General features: G+C 41.8%; 1 pseudogene; it reads right to left on the bottom strand.

The window, feature by feature from the left end:
• Window positions 1-986: 986 nt before the first annotated feature.
• On the bottom strand, window positions 987-1,132 carry LOC118880403 (annotated as a pseudogene).
• Between the last annotated feature and the right edge of the window lie 6,042 nt (window positions 1,133-7,174).

The following is a 7,174-nucleotide window of genomic DNA, read 5'->3' as shown; positions in this document are numbered from 1 at the left end:
CAGGATAGACACCTTGAAGTTGGAATTGCTGGGTCAGAGAATCCACATTTAAAATTTTTTTAGGTATTGCTAAATTACCATAAAAATTTGCACTCCCACCAGCAATGTATGAGTGTGCCCATTTTTCTCTTACCCTTGGCAGCACTGGATATTATTCATCTTCTAGACATCTGACAATCTTTTTTTAAAAGTCAATAAATTTTTATTTAAGGAATCTCAGGACTTCCCTTGTGGTGCTATGGTTTAAGAAACCACCTGCCAATGCAGGGGACACGGGTTTGATCCCTGGTCCAGGAAGATCCCACATGCCATGGAGCAACTAAGCCCGTGCGCCACAACTACTGAAGCCTGCATGCTCTAGGGCCTGTGTGCCACAACTACTGAGGCCGCGTGCTACAACTACTGAAGCCCATGTGCCTAGAGCCCGTGCTCCGCAGCAAGAGAAGCTACCGCAATGAGAAGCCCACGCACCACAATGAAGAGTAGCCCCCACTCACCACAACTAGAGAAAGCCTGCGCGCAGCAACGAAGACCCAGCGCAGTCAAAAATAAAAAAAAAAGGAATTTCGCATGCTCTGATTCCTTCTACTGCCAATCACCTTAGTTCCTCCAACGTTTGAGTCATAATCTTCAAGACAGCCCTTTTAAAAAGAACTTCTGCTCAATCCACAGTTGCCATATCAGTCAATCCACAACTTTTTTAGTTGACTTTCTTTGATGTCCAACTGGATATGAACATACTTCAAAAATTCCCCACCTGTAATCTTTGGGAGCCATTTTCTTCAAGTATTTTACTTTAGGGCCATGTTTAAGGTCAGAGTAGATGGATTTGCCTGGTTCTGAATTTTAGACAACCTCTAAACATTCATAAATTCAAATCATGTTCACTCCTAAGCTATCACAGCCTAGAATAGCGCAGATTGGTGGGATATGCCAATACCTAAGATAAAAGAAGTTTGACTGTTAGGTCTTTCATAGTTTAGCAGCTCTGTCTTATAGTTATTTCCCACAGATGTAACACATAATTTACTCACATAATTCTGTGAATAAAAACAAATCCACATATTTACTCTGTGAGGTGTTTCCAACAATGTAGGCTAATAGAAAAAGCCCCATTGGGAGAGACCTCAATGACATCTGACAATCTTGTAGGTGGAAAATGATCTTTTATTTTAATTTTTTCTTTGATTAATAAATTCTTACTCTTTCAATTGTGGCAGATGTCCTTGGGTGGAATAACGCTGGGAATTCTTTCATAAGAAATGACCCTGTGGATGAATTCATTAGAACCCTGGAGAGGGTTGACAACTAGCTGAGAGCAGGGCCTGAGGAGCCCAGAATTCACCTAGGGAGGAGTGCAGAACTGGGATTTGGGGCTTAGCTTGAGGAAGTCAGGCTTGGAGCCCCCAGAGGGATCTGAGGGCAGCCCGGGCAGCAGGAGCAGGCCCTGGCCTGAGAGAGGAGGGAGGGGAGCAAAAGTGCAGTGGGTGAGGGAGCACATGGAGCTAGGAACCAGGGGTCCAGGACTCTAGTCCCGATCCTGCCCCCTGAGTCCTGTAGGACTCACAAGTTCCTGTCCCTCTGAGCCACAGTGTGTCTGTCTGACAAGTGAGAGGTGGACTCTATGCTCTTCAGGTCCTATGACCATAGAGATGCTTCCAGTACCTGGCACAGGTGGCTGAGGCTGCTGCTTCTCAGTCTCAGTTTTCTCTCCTATAAAATGGAGACAGTGTCCCCAGCCATACCTCACTGAGTTCACAGGGCTGTTGTGAGGTGGTTGTGAGATGAGAGGTGGGAAAATGCACTGTGAACAGAAAAGAGCACTGCAAATATAAGGGCTTGTCTTTCCCCTTTTTATTAGTTAATTTTATGAAGGTACACTTTATATACAATAAAATATACAGATTTTAAGTGTACAGTTTGGTGAGTTTTGACAAATGTTTACACCCATGTAACCACGATCTCAATCAAGAAATAGAACATTGCCAGTGCCCCAGAAAGTTTTCTCATGCCCCTCTGAACCAAATCACCCCTCTCCTGTCCCATACAACTATGTTCTGTTTTCTCTCACCATAGAATAATAATTAGTTTTGCCTCTCCTAGAACTATGTACAAATGAAATAGTACAGTATGTACTCTTTTATGTTCACCCTCTTTTCCCAGTTCAATGTCTATGAGATTCATCCATGTTGCATTGTGTAGTTTGTTCCTTTTTATTGATGAGTAGTATTCCATTGAATGGATATACCACAATTTGTTTATTGATTTACCTGTTACTGGATATTTGGGTTGCATCTAGTTTCTGGCTATTACAGGTAAACTGTTTTTTTTTTTTTTTTTTTTTTTAATTTATTTATTTTTATTTTTTATTTTTGGCTGTGTTGGGTCTTCGTTTCTGTGCGAGGGCTTTCTCTAGTTGCGGCGAGCGGGGGCCACTCTTCATCGCGGTGCGCGGGCCCCTCACTATCGCGGCCTCTCTTGTTGCGGAGCACAGGCTCCAGACGCGCAGGCTCAGTAGTTGTGGCTCACGGGCCTAGTGGCTCCGCGGCATGTGGGATCTTCCCAGACCAGGGCTCGAACCCGTGTCCCCTGCATTGGCAGGCAGATTCTCAACCACTGCGCCACCAGGGAAGCCCCCAAGGTAAACTGTTGTAAGCATTTGTGTCTACGTCTTTTTGTGGATATATGTTGTCTTTGTCTGTTCCGGGCAGCTATAACAAAATACCACAGACTAGGTAGCTTATAAACAACAGAAATTTATTTCTCACAGTTCCAGAAGCTGGAAAGTCCAAGATCAATGTGGCAGCATATTCGAGTTTTGGTGAGGGCCCTCTTCCTAGTTCAGAGCTGGTGCCTTCTCACTGTGTCCTCACCTGGTGGAAGGAGATAAGCATCTCTCTGAGACCTCTTTTATAAGGGCACTAATCCCATTCATGAGTGCTTTACCCTCATGACCTAATCATCTCCCAAAGGCCCCACCTCCTAATACCATTACCTATGGGGTTTAGGACTCAACATATGAATTTTAATGAATTTTAGGGGGACACATTCAGACCATAGCATATGTTTTCATTTCTCTTGAGTAAATAGTTACAAGTGGAATTGCAGGGTCATAGGATAGGTGTAGGTTTAACTTCATAAGAAATTGTAAGGTTTATTTTGAACAATGTTTTTGGAGAACAAGGCAGAGCATTGGATTGGGAGCGCAGAGATCAGGCAATGACCAAGGACAAATCACCCTTCCTCTTTGAGTCTCAATTTCCACTATAGAACGAAGGGGTGGGTTGGATGCTCTTAACCCCTTTCAGCCTGAAGAGTCTATTATCTTACAGGTTGTGGAAATTGAAAACCCAACATATGCCTGATTCAGACATTAAAAGAACTGGCCCTCAAGGCCACTCACATCAGCAGCTCCCTGTGCCCAAGAAGGCACAAGCAGTCCTCCCATATCAGGGCTATGTGAGTGTAATCACAATGTTAATGACAGTTCTAATTTGAAGAGGCCTTTGCCCCAAAGAGCTCACACCTCTTTCACATGAAACAACGACTTTGACTTGACTTTGGAGAATACCTAAGGAAGCTCTCACAAGGAGTGGAAGTGGGAAACAAGTGGGGAGTGACTCAGGATGAGTCAAAACAAGAGATTAAACTGGGAACTGTGATGATTGCTGGCTGGAGAGCAGAGCAAATGGACTTTGTGGTGGCCCTCCATTAAAAATGAGGCCTTAAAAAAAAAAAAAAAAAAAAAATGAGGCCTTATGGTTGGATCCGTGGCCTAAGCCCATATATAAAAAAAATCTGTTTCCTTCTCCACTTTTTTCAAACACAGCCCTGAACCATTTCCTCTCACCCATCAGCAATTTCAGTCTCACCAAGGATCAATTCCTTGTTCTACCTACCTGTCAGAACCAAATTAAAGCTGGAAGGTCGACCAGCAGGTCCTCCTCCAATCACAGAATCACTTGGAAGACAAACAGAGATTTCAGGATTTTGCATTTTGAAACATCACATTGGTTCTTTCTTTAAGTTTAGCCAATTTAGAATAGAAGGTTCTTCATCTCAGGCTTTTATTTTGTTCTTTGGGGTTGATATTTGTGTGTACGTCTATGTGGGTATATATTTGTGGGGATGTTTATATGTGTTTGTGTATATATGGTTTCATTTTTATACCTGTTCTATAATACTTTAATCAAAGTCAGCCTAAAACATTAGGCTAAGCCACAGGCCATTGATTGTTGCACCTTTGTCATTCAATGTAATGAGAATGACGCTCTTCTTTTCTTGCTTCCTGGTAGGATTTCCCAAACTTGGAAAAACCCTATTGAAGGGTTTGCCTAAAATCCTTAGAAAATCCCAGGGATCAGGGATACTTGACTAGGATTAGGTTCTTCCTCTTGCTCAGACAGAAGATCATTCTTTAGGGGAGGCTGTGCCTTAATTACTTTGTCTTAGCATTTTTGGTGTCTCAACCAAAAGGACAAACGAATCATCATTTGGAAAAGTGTATGTGTGTGTGTATTAACAGTATTTATTTATAATGACTCTTAAATAATTGTTTGTGTGAATGAAGGATGAAGATAGTATTGGGAGATCTTTCATGGGTTGGGGGTGACTATGACCATTAGAAAGCATGTGTAGAAGAAGAAAGCTCTTTCTGGGAAGCCAGTTTTGTGGTTCACTTATCTTTACACTCGTAAGCATTGCCTGGGTAATCAAGTCCATTTCCCTCACTGTACTTTAATCCCAGGGTAGATAATAAAACCAAGCAGGAGCCTGCAGACCTGGGTTTCAGCCCTAGCTCTTCCACCAACAACCTGGGTGATCTTGACAAGGTCTGTTCATTCTCTGGGACTTCCTTTCTCATTATAAGGTCTTTCCCCATTAGATTGTGTACTCCTACATCTTTGCATCTTGCTGTCTACAGCACCTGAAACAGTGGCCGGCATATATAGGACACTCAATATATATTTGTTGATCCAGTGAATATATTATGGAGTCAAGTTTGATGATCCCTGAGGTCCCCAAATACTTGAATATTCAGTGATCCTAGTGTAGTGTTCTTCCTTCTTCTTTCTCTCTTTCCCTCCCACCCTCCCTCCTTCTTACTATCCATTGATCTAATAAATAATACGTTCTCATGGTTCATATGTAAGCATATATGGAGAAAGTCTCCCAGTCATCCAAATATTTTCCCTGAAGGCAATAAATTTTGCCAGCTTCTTGTGTATCCAAGAGATTTAAAAATTGTACATGTAAGCAAATATATACCTATATTCTTCCCTTACCCCCTGATATTTTATACGAATTTTAGCATACTATATGTTGTTTTGTACACTTTGCTTTTTTAACCTAACAAAATATCTTTGAGATCACTACTACATATCAATATACAAGAGCTTTTTAATTAATTAATTAATTTATTTTTGGCTGCGTTGGGTCTTCGTTGCTGCGTGCGGGCTTTCTCTAGTTGCAGTAAGCGGGGGCTACTCTTCGTTGCAGTGCGCAGGCTTCTCATTGCAGTGGCTTCTCTTGTCGAGCATGGGCTCTAGGCACGCAGGCTTTGGTACTTGTGGCGCGCGGGCTCAGTAGTTGTGGCGTGCAGGCTCAGTAGTTGTGGCTTGCGGGCTCTAGACCGCAGGCTCAGTAGTTGTGGCGCACGGGCTTAGTTGCCTCACGGCATGTGGGATCTTACTGGACCAGGGATTGAACCTGTGTCGCTTGCATTGGCAGGTGGATTCTTAACCACTGTGCCACCAGGGAAGTCCCTCTTTTTTATTTTTAATGGCTGCATATTATTATTCCATTAAGTGGATAAACTGTAATATATTTAACCAATCCTTTCTGGATGAGGATTTAGGTTGCTTCTAATCTTTGCCCATTACAAATAGTGCTGCAATAAATAACTTAGAATGTAGGTCATTTGCCCTTATGTAAGCCTATCTGTAGCATAAATTCTTAGAAAAAAAATGTTAGGTCAAAGGGTATGTGAATACATAATTTTTAAATAGATTTTATTTTTTTAGAGCAGTTTTAGGTTCACAGCAAAATTGAGCTGGAAGTACAAAGTTACCATATCCCCCTCCCTCCATGCACAGCCTCTGTCACTGTCAACATTCTGCACCAGAATGGTACATTTGTTAGAATCAATTAACCTACATTGATACCTCATTATCATCCAAAGTCCATAGTTCGCATTAGGGCTCACTCTTGGCATTGCACATTCTATGAGTTTTGATAAATAGATAATGTCATGTATCTACAACTAGAGTATCATACAGAATAATTTCACTGTCTTAAAAATTATCTGTGTTCTTCTCTTCATCTCCCTTTGCTCTCTAAACCCTGACAATCACTGATCTTTTTACTGTTTCCATAGTTTTGCCTTTTCCAGAATGTCATATAGTTGGAATTACACAGTATATAGCCTTTTCAGATTGACTTCTTTTACTCATTAATATACATTTAACATTCCTCCATGTCTTTTCTTGGCTTGATAGAATATTTGTTTTTATCACTGAATAATATTCCATTGTTTGGATGTACCACTTACTAAAGGACATTTTGGTTGTTTCCAAGTTTTAGCAATCATGCTATAAATATCCATGTGCACGTTTGTGTGCAAACATGTTTTCAACTCCTTTGGGTAAATACCTAGGAGCACAGTTGCTGGATTGTATGGTAGGACTATATCTGGTTTTATAAGAAACTGCCAAACTATCATCCAAAGTGGGTGCACCAATTTACATTCTAACCGGCAATGAATGAGAGTTTCTGTTGTTCCACATTCTTGTCAGCATTTGGTGTTGTCAGTGTTTTGGATTTTGGTCATATCGTTAGGTGTGTTGTGGTATCTCATTGTTTTTTTTTTTCTGCCCTGATGTGGGCCAGTTAGGTTTTTTTTTTTTTGGTTGTTGCTGTGTTTTTTTTTTGTTGTTAATTAATTAATTAATTATTTATTTATGGCTGTGTTGGGTCTTCGTTTCTGTGCGAGGGCTTTCTCTCTAGTGTGGCAAGTGGGGGCCACTCTTCATCACGGTGCGCGGGCCTCTCACTATTGCGGCCTCTCTTGTTGCGGAGCACAGGCTCCAGACGCGCAGGCTCAGTAGTTGTGGCTCACGGGCCCAGTTGCTCTGCAGCATGTGGGATCTTCCCAGACCAGGGCTCGAACCCGTGT

Source organism: Balaenoptera musculus, chromosome 14 (assembly GCF_009873245.2).
Source record: "Balaenoptera musculus isolate JJ_BM4_2016_0621 chromosome 14, mBalMus1.pri.v3, whole genome shotgun sequence".
NCBI lineage: Eukaryota > Metazoa > Chordata > Mammalia > Artiodactyla > Balaenopteridae > Balaenoptera > Balaenoptera musculus.
This window is presented reverse-complemented; position numbering and strand designations above follow the sequence as displayed.